The following is a 14291-nucleotide window of genomic DNA, read 5'->3' on the forward strand; positions in this document are numbered from 1 at the left end:
GGACAGTCTCCTCCTACTGCTGGCTGCTGTTGACTTTTCGTGCCAGGTCGGCATGCTCCTTGCGGAGGGTCTCGAGCAGGGTTTTGGTGTTGAGGAGCTCCTGCTCGAGGTAGGAAACCTTCAGGGAAAGGCGGTGTATCCTTTTTTTGCAACTGCTGTGGGGGGCAGCTGATTTCTTTGCTGCTCGGCGGTGGCGGGTGGCTGCGGTACCCCGGCTCCATACCGCTGGAGACCTGCTGCGCTGACTGGCTGACCCAGGGAGCGCGGAGGAGGATGCAGGTGTTGCCGTGGATGTTGTTGACATACTAGTCTGCGTGTCCTCCTCCTCCTTGGCCACCAGCCGCGGATATTCAGCGACAGTGGCCTCCAGCCTCCGTTGCCGGGCCCTTTTAGCCAGCTCCTTCCGTGTTGGTTTGGAAGGAGCATCTATATGAAGAAAGAAAGACATAGTCTGTAACCAATGCTCTTTAAGATTAACACAAAATGATTCAGCAGAAAGTTGTGTCCCAGTAGAAATAGCAACTTGCAAGCACAGTACATAACTATTGTGGCCAGTATCTATCTAACCTCCCACTTCTTCATCCTTGCTCTAACATTAGTGGGAGTTTAAGGAATCAATTCTACGAGCACTATGGACTCACTCCATTAGAGTCGACTATGACAGTACACCAGTCTTATTCTTCTTCTACTCTCTTGTTTAGCAAAATTGGTACGTTAACTTCTGCAAGCCGGCATAATGCCAGCGCAGTCAACTTGCACCCGAGAAAAACAGACGCCCGCCATGATGAGTGAGACACACTTGCGTTACTGTACCAGTCCAGTACATGCAGGTGGTGATGCTCCTACGTTTCTATTATGGGTGGCACTGAGAATACTCTGTTACAAGGGCTACTGCTTAATTAATTTAACTTTCACCCTACAGTACCAATGAATACTAGAAAAGGAAAATGAAGAAGATAAATAATCTGATTATCTATCACTGCACATGGTATGTATTTTCTTACATATGGGATGACTTTAGGTGCTTTGGTTTTTATTGAGTGAACAGTGATACATCCACTCATGAATGACCGAGTTCTACTAAACTTATTAACAGAGGTAGTGAGTGGCCATCGTAACAGCCGGATATATGCTGTGCTTGCAATACAAACTACTGCTACTATTCATGGTAGTATTCGGACAAAATTACAACTTCTTTTCCTTGGCTTTCCTACACTGGGACGGACGTGCGGGTGCAGTGTTACATGCTCTTCAAAGTAACACTTAGTTCATCCAGTGACCGTCTACTCTCTCTAGATACACATATGCTATCTAAGAGTCAGATAGTACCATGATCCAGGCATCCATCCATTCAAACTATATGTCAATCATTCTTCTTCATGTCTCTCATCTGGACAAACCTTACGTTTTCTCACGGGGAGCACACTATGCAGTCTGCAATCTCAATAAGTAAGGAATATAAGAGCTTACCACTGCCCGCCACTACCGTGGCAACCCGCACAGCAGTTTGGTCCGGCACTTGCACCGCCTCCTCCCCAGAGCTTTCCTCCTCCACCTCCGCGCTGGGCCCAGCACCAGATGTTCCATCTACAAAGTACATTTAAGAATGTTAGATGTCATAGACATACACCACTCACTAGTATTTTGTCTAGGAATGAAGAAATGTGAATACAGAAACTAATCTTATAATTTGTGACTATCTACTCTAAAGTAAAAATGTCCCTTTTTCCAGGGAAGGGTGTTGTCTTGCTGCACTTTTTGGCACAACTGATGAATGCTTGCTTTTTAACAAGCACCATTTTTCTCATAACAGACAAAAGCTTCACTTCTAAGAACAAATCATCATCACTAGGACAGAGGGGCCAACGATTCAGCACCAAAAAGAAAAATTAAAGTTCAAACCAGGTGAGGGCTCGGCTCGCCCACAATAAATGTGTAAAATAAATCACTATAAGCACTTTCCATTTTTAATCAACCGTTTATGTTTTTTTGACCAGCTTGATTTTAATTAATATTTTTACTTTTAATAAAGCTTTAAAACTTAAATAGACTCTGTGGTTTTTGGTCAAGAGTGAATGAGCAAAAGGTTTTGCAATTTGAAAGCATGAGTCCGCGCCTCTGACACTTCTGGACTCTGACTCCGTACTCTTGTCCTGTGTTGGATAATAATCATCATTGGGGATCAATCATCGATGAATTCGGGAGCTAAATGACTCTGCCACACTATCTAGTCAGTAAGGAGATTGGGGGTTCTTCAAAGACTGATATCACTGAGGTATGTGGAAAGTCTACCTGCGCCTATTATAATTGATAAACAATGCACTATTTAGTGTCCATAGTTCTGTTTGTGCAGATTTGTCCCTGCAACAGTAGTAGTATGGATTGTCCTCCTATCCAAACCAAAAGTAAAGTAGTTTCTTATTCTTTCTTGGTGGTCATTCACCTTTTTATTGTTGGTAATTGTCAAAGCATAAACATTTAGAAGACTTGAAAAGACATTATGGACAATCCCAGAGGACTGCACTCAGTGCATGGAGCTTTTGTTTAACACCTTTTGCCAAATGTGCAATCTTAGTTAGCTACACAGACAGACTAATAAGAATAATCTAGTAATACCACAGGTAGTCATAGTCGAGGCAGGATAAGAATTTAGATACAGTCTACAAGAAGATCAAAGACGTTTTAGAAAAAATCGAATGAGGAACGCTAGGCAAAAATAGGTACTCTATATTAAAATTAAAACTTACAGGGGCCAGCAAAGGAGCCCTCGCCTAACTGATCCTGGCCTTGTTCAGCAGCAGCAGCCTCCTCCAATGTCCTCTTGCCCCTGGGGGGAGCTGATGTACAACATGAAAGAAAGAAAGACCCGAAAACATGGATGATTGTTGTCAACCAAATCAAACATCAAAAAAGAACAATAACAAAATATTTTGGCAAAATAGCAAATAGACAACTATTCCACAGGATATATTGACCTATCTCATGTGGTCTACTACAATATTAGTATTGCTTGATTTGCGGACCGTCAACTTGGAAAGTTATATAACTCACTAAACAAACTACTAAAAAGGTTCGCCTAGGACTGGCAGGCAGCAGTCTGCAGCACGCGAAGTGACAGACAAACTCCATTGTGATTGCAGATCAGCGACAACACTAAAAAGTTTCCTACAACATTAACCAGTCATTAAAATACTCAAACTATAAATCCACCACCACTATTTCTTCTTAATGCCAGGTGTACAAAGGAAGGATTGGACTTGAGTCTGTAGGGGCAGATTTACAAGCCTCTTGCAGCTCTTTTGCTCCGTTGTTGCGTGACTTTTGTGACGCAGCGGCAGAACAAAAGCGGCGCCATGGTGCGGTGTATATTAACAACGTGACGCATATGGGAGATGCATCACGTTGTAAAGCCCTGCGCAATCAGGGGACGTTCCGGCGCAAGGGAGGGCGTTCCTGCGCAGGAACGTATCCTAAAAGTGGCTGAGGGAAATCTACAAGATTTCAATCAGTCACTTTTAGGACAATGATGCGTGACTCAAACCCTGCGCCTGCTTGAAGCAGACGTATGGCTTGACGCAGGATTGGGGCGATAGGGCACCCCAGAGCATTGCTGGAGCTGCGCCATCGTTGCGACGCACCTCCAGCAGTGCACTGCCTTTACGGCAGAGATGCGTAACACTTCGGTGACGTTTTGGGCCCATGGTGCGCCTCATTGTAAATACGGCGCACCATGGGTGGTGGTGGCGTGGCGCTCAATTACTGGCGTATCTCTGCTACTTTGCAGGGATGCGCTGGTAATTAAAAATCTGACCCTTAGTGTCTAGCATTACGCAGTTCTTTAAACTACACTCATACATAATTTCTCAGGCCAATGAAATGAACACAAAATCGAAAACAAATAAGCATAGTAGCAACGCTACTGAGAAGGAGAGCAGTGCACCTGAAATGCACAGAAGATTTTGAAATATAATTTACCTACAATGTAATCAGCAGCATTATTGCTCTTGGTAAAAAACAAAAATTTGCAATATAATAACACACAGAGCAGGAGAAAACAGAGTAGTGAAGAAATAGCTACTTCTACTCACCAAGCCCGGGGATCTCGAGGCCGAGCAGGTCGATCAAGTCACGTTCCCGGTCCAGGAGATCCGTCCAACGGTGGGTGGCCTGGTTGTAGGTGCGCCGGACCCGAGAGTGTTGGTACATGGCCCGGCACACCTTCTCCCACCGCTTCCGGCGCTCCCAGATCCCGTAGCCGCTAGCGATCTTGCCGCCTGCCATGATGGTCCTGGAGAGGCGGCGCTGGACATAAAACACTAGTGCGGCCACCTCCTCCGCGCTAAAGATCTACCGGGCTGTGACTGTCTCCCCCCTCAAAAGCCCGCACCGGAGCCGGGCACGGGGTGCGGGACCCTTCCCCTTTTCAGGCTGCTTCCCGGCTCCCTTTACCATGGTGTGGGCAGAAAGGAAGGTAAATAATAAAGAAGAAATAGAATAGGGAAGAAGAAAAGAAAAGAGTTTAAAAAAGTAGTTTAAAATTAACCAAAAGTAGCAGAAAACACAAAAATATAGAGCTAGAAAAATAGAGGTATAGATAATAAGTAAAATAGATAAAAAAAACTTCAAACAAGCAAAGGATGGCAGAGATTGACAGAGGATACAGAAAGCATGCCCAGAACCATAGCAATGAATGAAAAACAAGATGGCCGCGCCCGTTCACGACCGCGTGGGTAAGTTTGCGCAAGATTTTCTTTGCGATCACACGCAAACTTGTACTAGCGAGCCGCACACTTTGCGAGATTACACATAGAGCCCAGAAATGGAAATACGTCACGCAAACAAAATAGCCACGCCCGTAAACGACCGTGAGGGTAACTTCGCGCCGTTGCGCTACAAGCGGCTCGCTAAAACGCACAAAACCTTGCAAACTAACACGCCGCAAAAAAACAAAATGCATATTCGAACTAATTCGCTGCTTCCGAATTCGATCTCGCGCAAATTCGCGCCCCGCGAATCCCGCGAAATTGCAGAAAAACGATTTTTGCAAAACTGAAAGCACTCAGCAGGTGCAAAAGTTCAACCTCATCATTAGTAACCATTCCCTGTAGTGCTTCCTGAGGGCCCCCTCCAGAGTTCAGTTGCCTACTTGCAACTATTCTATGACCCTGCTCTGACCCTCACAGCAGGCTCAGAGAATAGCTACAAGTAGGCCACAAAGGTCCTGTGAAAAAAAATTGCACTGCAACAGAAAGCAATTACAGATAAGGAAGCAGGTGCCAGACTCAGAGACACATTAATCAACCCCAAATTAATTCATGTCAATTGAAGCAGGGCAGGTGTGCTGCCTTTTCCCCCCATAATCTACAGTGATGAACCAGAGGGTGGCAGTGATGTACCAGAGGGTGGCAGTGATGTACCAGAGGGTGGCATGGGTGAACCAGAGGGTGGCAGTGGTGAAACAGAGGGTGCTGTGATGAACCAGACGTAGAAACAACATAGCCGCGTCCGTTGCGACCCGACAAGTAAGTTCGCGTTTGCGAACTGGTACAAAACCCTTGCGAACTGGCAGAAACCCTTGCGAACACAAAAAAAGAAAATGTACCTAAGCGCCAGGATGCCCGTAGGGTTACAGAGCGCTATACAAATGCTATAAATAAATAAAAATCCGCAAATTCACGAGAGTTCGCGGATTTTGCGGATTGCGAATTCGTGAATCCGCAAATTCACGAACTGCGAATTTGCAAAATTCGCCCATGCTTAATGATGTATCCTTTTTTTACTCTACCTTTTCCAGGTAACATGGTTACAGTTTTTTTTAAGATTAACTTTCATATCTTTTTCCTCCATAAATTGTACAAATGTATCTATAAGCAACTGCATCCCATTTGCTGGTCTTGAAAGGTGGACTGCATCATCTGGATATAGTAATATAGGGACGGGGCGAGAGCCAACCATGGGGGCATCAGCTTTAGTTTCATGTAAGCATGCGTCCACCCCATTCATATACAGTGAGAAGAGCAGGGGGGCAAAGACACAACCCTGTCTAATACTGTGTCTGACCTTAAAACTGTCTGTACATTCCCCATTAGGACCGTATCGTACCTGTGCTGTAAGGTGGGAATACTATTGGGCCAGAAAATTAATGATGCCCGTGGGGCATCCATTGCCGCAAGGGTTTCCCAGAGTTTGTTATGATTTACCAGATCGAATGCACTGCTCATATCTGCCAAGCATAGGTACATTTGTCCTGTCTTGACTACTGTATATTTATTTATTAACAGGTGTAAATTGACTCATTGTTCTATTGTCCAAATATCAGGTCATAATCCATATTGAGTATCAGAGATTTATGTTTCTCCTCCGCCCATTGTTCTGATCTGCCTAAGAGGATTCTTCCCATTAGTTTTGTGCTGGAATCCAGAAGAGATATTGGGTGGTAGCATTTCAGATCATTTTGATTACCTTTTTTTAAAAAGGGGACAATTGTGCTTTCTGTCCACGAGGCTTGAAGAAAAGCCTTTACTGTTGAAGTACATGCTTGGGGCAGAATTGATGCCCATAAAGTGACATATGCTGTAAATATATCAATTGGGACCCCATCGGGGCCAGAGGCCTTTCCACTAGGAGCTTTCAGCCTTATTCATGAAGGGGCCGTTTTGCGAGCCCCTAATAGCGAATCATAGCGATTCGCTATTAAGGACTCGCAAAACGGTAATCATGTAGGAATCGCATAATAAAATGCGATTCCTACTGATTCCTTATTTGCGATTAGCAAATTGCTAATCGCAAATAAGGAATAACTCGCCATTCATTCCTATGGGCCAAAAGGCCCATAGGAATGAATGGGGAGTATTCCTTATTTGCGATTAGCAATTAGCTAATCGCAAATAAGATTGCGATTTGAAGGGTGCCAGGGGTGTCCACAGGACACCCTGTAGCACCCCTCAAATGAAATTTCACACAGGTGTTGCACACACACATGTCCAAAGGACATGTGTCTGTGTAACATGCAACTCAGAAAAATGCATTTAAATGCATTTTTCTGAGTTATCGCAATTTACCGCGAGGTCTGACCTCGCGGTAAATTGCGGCAAGAAATTGCGAATTCGCAAATTTAAATTGGATGTTGTATTGCATTTAAGGAATCTCTAATAGAGATTCCTTAAATGTAATTCCTCGCACATTTGCGACACCGCAATTAGCGAATTTTGCATTTGGGATGCTGAATCCCAAAAGCAAAAATCGCACTCGCAAAGGGCCGGATTCTCAGAATCCGGCCCTTTGCGAGCCGATTTAGCCTTCATGAATAAGGCTGTTTGTTTAGAGCGTTAGTGACCTCTTATAAAGATATATCTATAATGTTCACTGGTTCAATTTGATAATAGTGTGTGGAAGACAAAATAAAAGAACTCCCCCCGGGTTAAATAGTAGTATTAAAATGTTTAATCCGGTCCCCCTGTTGTAAAAAAGTCTCGATCTTAGGGTCTTCTCTATCTTTTAGAAAAGGCTGATTTATTATTTTCCAGAAAAGGGTATTTTCATTTAATTCAGCTGCCCGAAGGAGGTCATCCCATATTTTTCCTTTCAACTCCCTTTTCCTTTTGTCAAGTACATTTTTAGGTTTCGCCTAAGTGAAAGCTGCGCACTGCGCAGCTTTTCGCGCAGGCGAAAACCTAATGAGAATACTATGTGGCTTGGGAATCCGCCCCCTGTTCCATTGGCTAGCTCCATAAATGGAGGCTAGCCATTGGAACAGAGATCTGTCCGTCATGGCCGGACCAGATTCGTGGGCGTTCCCGCGATTTCTTCCCTCTCCACCCTTTTCTGATTGTCATCGCGGCGATGGGTGTGTGCTATTTTTTTTCGTGTATGTTTACGTATTTTTTACGTTTTTGCTCTTAATGTCTTGGGAGCGCTGTACCTTTCCTTATAGCGCCTGGGAAGCGCTGTACTTTGCCTTCAAGCGCCTCGTAGCGCTGAAATTGCCATAGCGCTCAGAGCGCTTTATTTTTACTCTAGCGGCTGCCCACGCCGCATTGCCGCGTTTTTGGCCGACTCTGCGTCCCCTTTGGCCGGTGCCTACCCTGCATTGCCCGTTTATTTTGTCAACTTGAGGGAGCCAACCCCTCGATTGAAGTCAGTCCCCGCCTGCCTGCCTAAAACGGGCCGCCGCGCTGCCCGCGATGACCCGGAAGTGGTTGGCCGGCTGGCCAATAACGGCGCGACCTGGCCGGAAGTCCCGCCCCCACAGGCAGAGTGGAGAGAAGGAACGAAGAAGAGTCCTGCAGCCGGCACCTTCCACGGGGCTCCCAGGAGTGAGGGAGAGCCCCGTGGTAACCGGAATTGAGAAGCAGAGTCCCGTGCTGCTGAGAGGAGAGCCGCCGCCGCACAGCAATCCGGTGAGTGCAGGGGAGCTCAAAGAGGAGAGGGGGGCGTCGGGACAAATTGCCGATGTCCGCCCCTCCCCCCAGTAGCGCGATCTCCCAGGGGGGCCAAGGCTCCGGGCACCTTTTTGTTATTTGTTATTTAGAGTCCCCAGCGAGGGACTCCAACGAAGGTGGCATTTGTGTGGAAGAGCCTACCAAGGCTCCCGGGGGCAGTTTTTTAGTTCGAGTCCCCCGAGAGTGACTCCACCAAAATCCTGGGGGCATTTGTTGTTGAGCCCTGAGAGGCTCAGGTTGCATTATTGGTCCACGAGTTCCCCGAGAGGGACTCCACCGCCCCCCCTGTTTACTCAGAGTCCGGAGGGGACTCCAACACTACAGTTGTTTGTAGGGCCCAGAGGGGCTCAGGGGGAATTATGTATTTAGAGCCCTGAGAGAGGCTCGAGGTGCCAGATTTGTTTTAGAGTCCAGCGAGGCTCTTGGGAGGACAGCCAGTTGGTTTGTGCAGAGCCTAGAAGGCTCCAACGTTGTCCCCACCATTGTCTACAGCTGCCCAGCACTTCGTGGGCAGCTGCCACGTTTAGGCCCCTGACACTGGGACACAGGGCGTCCTAGCCCCAACGAGGCCAGAGGGCCTAGGGACAGTCACAGGTGGTGACTTACGTGAATTTGGCGCAATTGTTCTTTTGCTGCACCTCTGAATGTGTTTTTAATGCGTCATGTGCCTTGTTCCTTACACCTCTGAATGTATGTTCTGCATCATGTGTTATGTGCTTATACCCCTACAGGTATTGTGATACTTAGGTGGTTGTTCTTGCTAGTACAGGTGGTGCTAGTGAGGTCCTGGTTCCCTGCATGACCTGTTCCTAAGGTGGTTAGGATTGCGTTGGTGGTACTTAACCGTTACCAGTAATTACTGGTTGTGTGCTTTATGTTCTATTTTGTGCTACAGTAATTTTATATTCCAAGTTCTAAAAGTGCTGATTCCTGACAGTGGTCCATGTGGCCCTGTCTTGTACATATCCCCTGTAAATTCTGCCTGTGCCTGTTGGCACATTGTAAAGTGTGTGTTTTTATCTAATGTGTTTTTGGTGTAATACAAAGGCTATTTTTATATATGTAGTAGTAGAAAAGCTTTATTCGAGTTATAGACTCATAAAAGCACAACATGCATATTATAAAAACATCACACTTAATCAAGGCATTTCATCCAATACATTAAAACAGTTGCGCAAGCTTAAACATTGTAAAACAACACATTATACAAGTAAAACATAATCAAGAAGCATTAGGAGAAACAGAAAGGGCTCTCCGCCTAATGGACCAAGCCCACCCCAGGTACTTTGCTATTCCCATGACAATAGGCTCCTCAGAAGTAGTGCAAATAATTCTCTGCGCCTCAGCCGCACTGGATGTCCCAAGGTTCTTGCAGATAGGGGTTAACCAGACCCTTCTTGGGGAGGCATAAGCCTTACAAGCAAATAGGAAGTGTCCCACACTTTCCTTAGTTGCGCCGCACGCTGGGCAGCACTGGGTGTTCAAACTCTTCCACCTGCCTGTTAGATCTCTCAACGGGAGGGAACCAGATCTTAATTGGAAAAACAACTTTCTGTCCTTAGGAACAGTTATACTGTCCCAGTAATTTTCTAAAGCAGGACACATTTTACTTTCCAAAAAGCGACCTCCCATTGAGTCAAATTTAACCCTTCTCCAAAGCCTCTCGTCTATCCATTCCCAATATAGTGCTTTAAGTGTGTTTTTACTTGGGAACACTTCCCCCGACGGATTGTCCCAAAGGTTGGAAAGACCTAGTTCACCTAGCAATACCCTTAGGTTTTTCAGCCATGATATTTTATGGAATGTATCAATCTTGATTAATGCCAGGAAGCCTTCCCCATAATGCCTAATTTCAGGGGTAGACCAAAGTCGCCTCCAAAATAAGATGGGACGCAGTCTGGCTCGGTCGGTTACCGATCTTCTTCCCAGGTCAAGACTAAGAGGGATTAATGGTGTACTCTGGGGCAGTCCCGTAATACCCCTAAGAAACCTGTTCTCAGCTATCTGTAATGAGGTTAAGTTGTCAAAACCAAACAGCTCCGCCCCATATAAGGCCGATCCTATTGCCTTAGCATCGTATACAGCGAGGACAGGTTTTATGGGTTTAGTTTTAGATCTATTGTGCTCCACCCGTAAGGCCCCCGATATTTGCTGATGTTTCAAGACCGCCTTTTCTATGTGGTGGGACCAACCATAATTACTTGCGATTTGTACCCCTAGGTAGGTGAACTCCCTTACGACCTCAAGCCCAATATTATTCAAATGTATCCTAGGGCGAGGCTTCTGTCCTCGGGAAAAAGCCATCAGCTTGGTCTTGCCTATGTTAACTTCCAGGCCATGCTCCTCGCAAAAGTCATCAAAGATATTCAGGGCCCGTTGCAATCCAGCTGGGGTTTTGGACATTATCAGAGTGTCGTCAGCGAACATCAGGATTGGAACCCTGATGCCCGCCAACGAAGGCGCATCCACACTAGCGTCCTGCATCCTGCTGACTATCCCATTGATATATAATGTGAAGAGCAAGGGCGCCATTGCACAACCTTGGCGCACCCCACGCTCCACAGGGAAGTCAATTGAGGATTGGCCATTTGTCCCCCACTGTACTTTGGCAAAATTGCATTCGTGCAAGCTCATAATTAAAGTAAGCAATTCTGCGGGAATGCCTATCTTACTTAACACTGCCCAGAGCTTACCCCTTGGGACTAGGTCGAAGGCAGCCCGCAGGTCGACAAAAGCGACATACAGGCTGCCCCCACCAACAAGAACCGTCCCCCACCGTAACATAGTGAAGCGAAACACCTGATCGATGGTACTGGTAGCCCTTCGAAAGCCTGCCTGACAAGGGGAAAGAGAATCATTTTCATCCACCCAGTCCATAAGTTTGTTTACCACCATCTTCCCAATTACTTTTTGGACGGTGGCAATCAAACTTATGGGCCTGTAGTTAGCTGGAAGGGATCGATCTCCTTTTTTGTGGACGGGTATAATAATGGCTCCCTTCCACTGTTCTGGGACTTGCGCACCCTTTGCAATTGCGTTCCCCAATAGGAGCACATATCTACCCCACCTATTTTTATCATTTTTAAAAACGTCCGAGGGTATCCCGTCTAATCCCGGGGCCCTGCCCCCTTGAACGGAGCTAATTACAAATTCAACTTCCTTGGCAGAAAACAATTCATCCTTGGGAAATACAGCCAAGATTACATCCCCACCACCCCACTCCTTTGTCTCAGCATATTGGGGCCTAAAGTAATTCACCCAATCGGATTCAGCAACATTATTATCCGGTTTTTTTGGGGTACCGCCTCTGCCCCACTTTACTATCTTCCAGAAAAGCCTGGAATCCTTTGCACCACAGGCCTCCTTCAGTTCCTCCCAGTGCTTCTCATCCCAGTCTTTTTTGGCCAAGGAAATGCTAGTGTTATATTGCTTCCTGGCAGTTTTGATTGCTACACTGTCCCTGCTTCTGATAGCATTACCCAGTGTTAATCTGGCTGCCCTGCACTGTTGGTTAAACCACCCTGCTGGTTTAGAGGAAGCTGTGCGATTACCCTTACATGTTCTCATAAAGTATGGCTTTAGGGTGGCGAAAAGATTATTATGGATTTCAGTGATCGCCCTAGATCCTGGCAGTGTTGCACTAGCTAATTCCATGGAAGCAATTGCTTTGTCCACTTCAGACCCAATAAAATCCATGGAGGCTGCATTCGCCAACACCGAGGGCCATTTCAATCTACGCATATTATTCGCCAGGTCTGGGAGCAACCCGTTACTAGCATGTAGATTAGGCTGAGTGTGCTTCCACCAGGTATGGGTCACGCAGAGAGGGTTGTGATCACTTTCTATCCTGCCCTTGACTTCCATGTCACAAACCCCCTGCCAAAGATTAAGACTACAAATAACGTAGTCTATCCTGCTTCTATTATGACCATTATCATATGTGCACACACCTTCCTTATCTCCCTTTGTTCTACCATTGAGGGCACGCATACCATATTCTAGACACATAGCATTTAAGGAAAGAATATCTTTTGACCAACGTTTGACAGGGGCAAGATTCAGAGAGGGAACACCCCATAGATTGTCCTCTTCCTGCCCCAATGGGTTTTCGGTACTGTCTAGAGGTTCAAAAGTCCTATTTAAATCCCCAGCTATTACTATTCTGTTCCCAAGGGACTTTGATTGCAGAAAATTAAATAGAGCCTCTAAAGTGGGGGAACTCCCATTATTGCAACCTCTGGCATAGACATTGTATAAATCTATTACACCCCACTCTACTGAGGAAATTCGTAGCATTTGAATATCTCTGCAGCCCAAGTCCCACATTTTCACAGTAAGTTCGGAACTCTGTCTAATCCAGACTGTGAGGCCTCCTTTGGGTCTACCCCTAGGACCTCGACATGCCGGGATTGAAAAATTTAGATAGCCTTGGAGGTAAATAGGATCACAGGCCCAAGTCTCCTGGAAGAAACACAGTTCAAACCCATTAATGAAGTCGGCCCACGATTGTAACATCAACTTACTCCCCAATCCTGCAATGTTCCAAGATACAAAACTTTCCATAGCAGGGCTATCACTACCCATTATATTAAAAATGGGCAATCCCATGGGACTCAATTGTCCACCATCCTCATCTCCCAAATTATGATCATTGTCCACAGTATTCTGTTCCGTTAACACCTCACCACTCATGTTTTGCATTAAATCCCCGGTATTTTCCTCTACAGATGCAACCTTTACATCGTCTTCTGTTACCTTCAACACAACATCAGTACTCAATTCCGGGGTTTCGGGGACCCCACTTGGCTTCCGGTGTGAGGGGCATCCCCTTATGTTAAGCTTTGGTCAATATCCCCAGTTCAAACATTGAGTGTCTTCCAGATTATTATGATTTGAACCAATATTTTGGGGTTGCCATTGCAATAGGGTAGAGGGTGGGGGTGCAATCATTACCAACGGAGGATTGGTGGAACTATTTAGATTCATGGGCCCGCCTTTTAATAAGCATGTTTGCCTTGGGTAGAAAAAAGAAAGATCCACAATCCCAATTCCACCACTACTTGTACCCCAACCCTGCCTTGTAATCCAACCAGCCACCCTGGGGTCTTGAAAATTGATGATAATACAGTCACCCCCCAAGTTTTTACTGGTGTACCCAATCCAGTCAATCCTCCTTGCCCCTATTATCAACCCGTCCAGCCCCCCCGGGAGTGGTCTGTTTTCCTTCAACCAGTGCATTACTTTGTTTTTGAGCATCTGGAAGTTTTCTCTTTGACCGACTAAAAGAGGTGGAACATTAGTGAGAACCGCCACGAAAGGGTGGGAATCCGGGGTAAGATTCACAGGAGGAATCTTTCGGGGTTGTTTCTCCAAATAAGTCGGTGGTGGTCTATTAACCGGGGCACTAGGACAAGGGTTAGGGATATTTGATTTTTGCTGAGGATTTGTGGATAAAGCTTTAGTTGTCCTGGGGCCATTAAGGCCCTCTGCTCCAATGTTTGTGTGGAGATTGGAAATACTTGGCGTTGGCCGGTGGTTACTTGCAATGGTGTCGCTGTTTTGTAGACCCTTCTTATTCCTGTCCTTTACCATAGGGTTTTGGACCTTAGATGCTTCTTCCCTTGCACTAGTGCTCGGACAGACCTGCTCTGGTGAAATAAGCGGTTGACTTGGTCCCTTTGCCTGGGTCTTACTTATAGTGCAGCCTGCTTGGGGGAGTGTTACAACAACAGGCAGATTTTGTGCTTTTTCCGGAATTTCCTGAGCCCTACTAGACTCAGTTATCTTGGGCTGCAATTTAATTAATGACTTAGTATGGAAAAAATTGTCCAAGGTAGCCTGCTCAAAGTG

General features: G+C 45.9%; 1 protein-coding gene across 1 annotated transcript in view; it reads right to left on the bottom strand.

Moving 5' to 3' along the window:
• LOC147711417 (polycystin-2-like protein 1) overlaps positions 1 to 14291 on the bottom strand; it is a 3079390-nt gene that overhangs the window by 1374513 nt on the left and 1690586 nt on the right.

This window comes from Lissotriton vulgaris, chromosome 5, assembly GCF_964263255.1.
Source record: "Lissotriton vulgaris chromosome 5, aLisVul1.2, whole genome shotgun sequence".
Classification (NCBI taxonomy): domain Eukaryota; kingdom Metazoa; phylum Chordata; class Amphibia; order Caudata; family Salamandridae; genus Lissotriton; species Lissotriton vulgaris.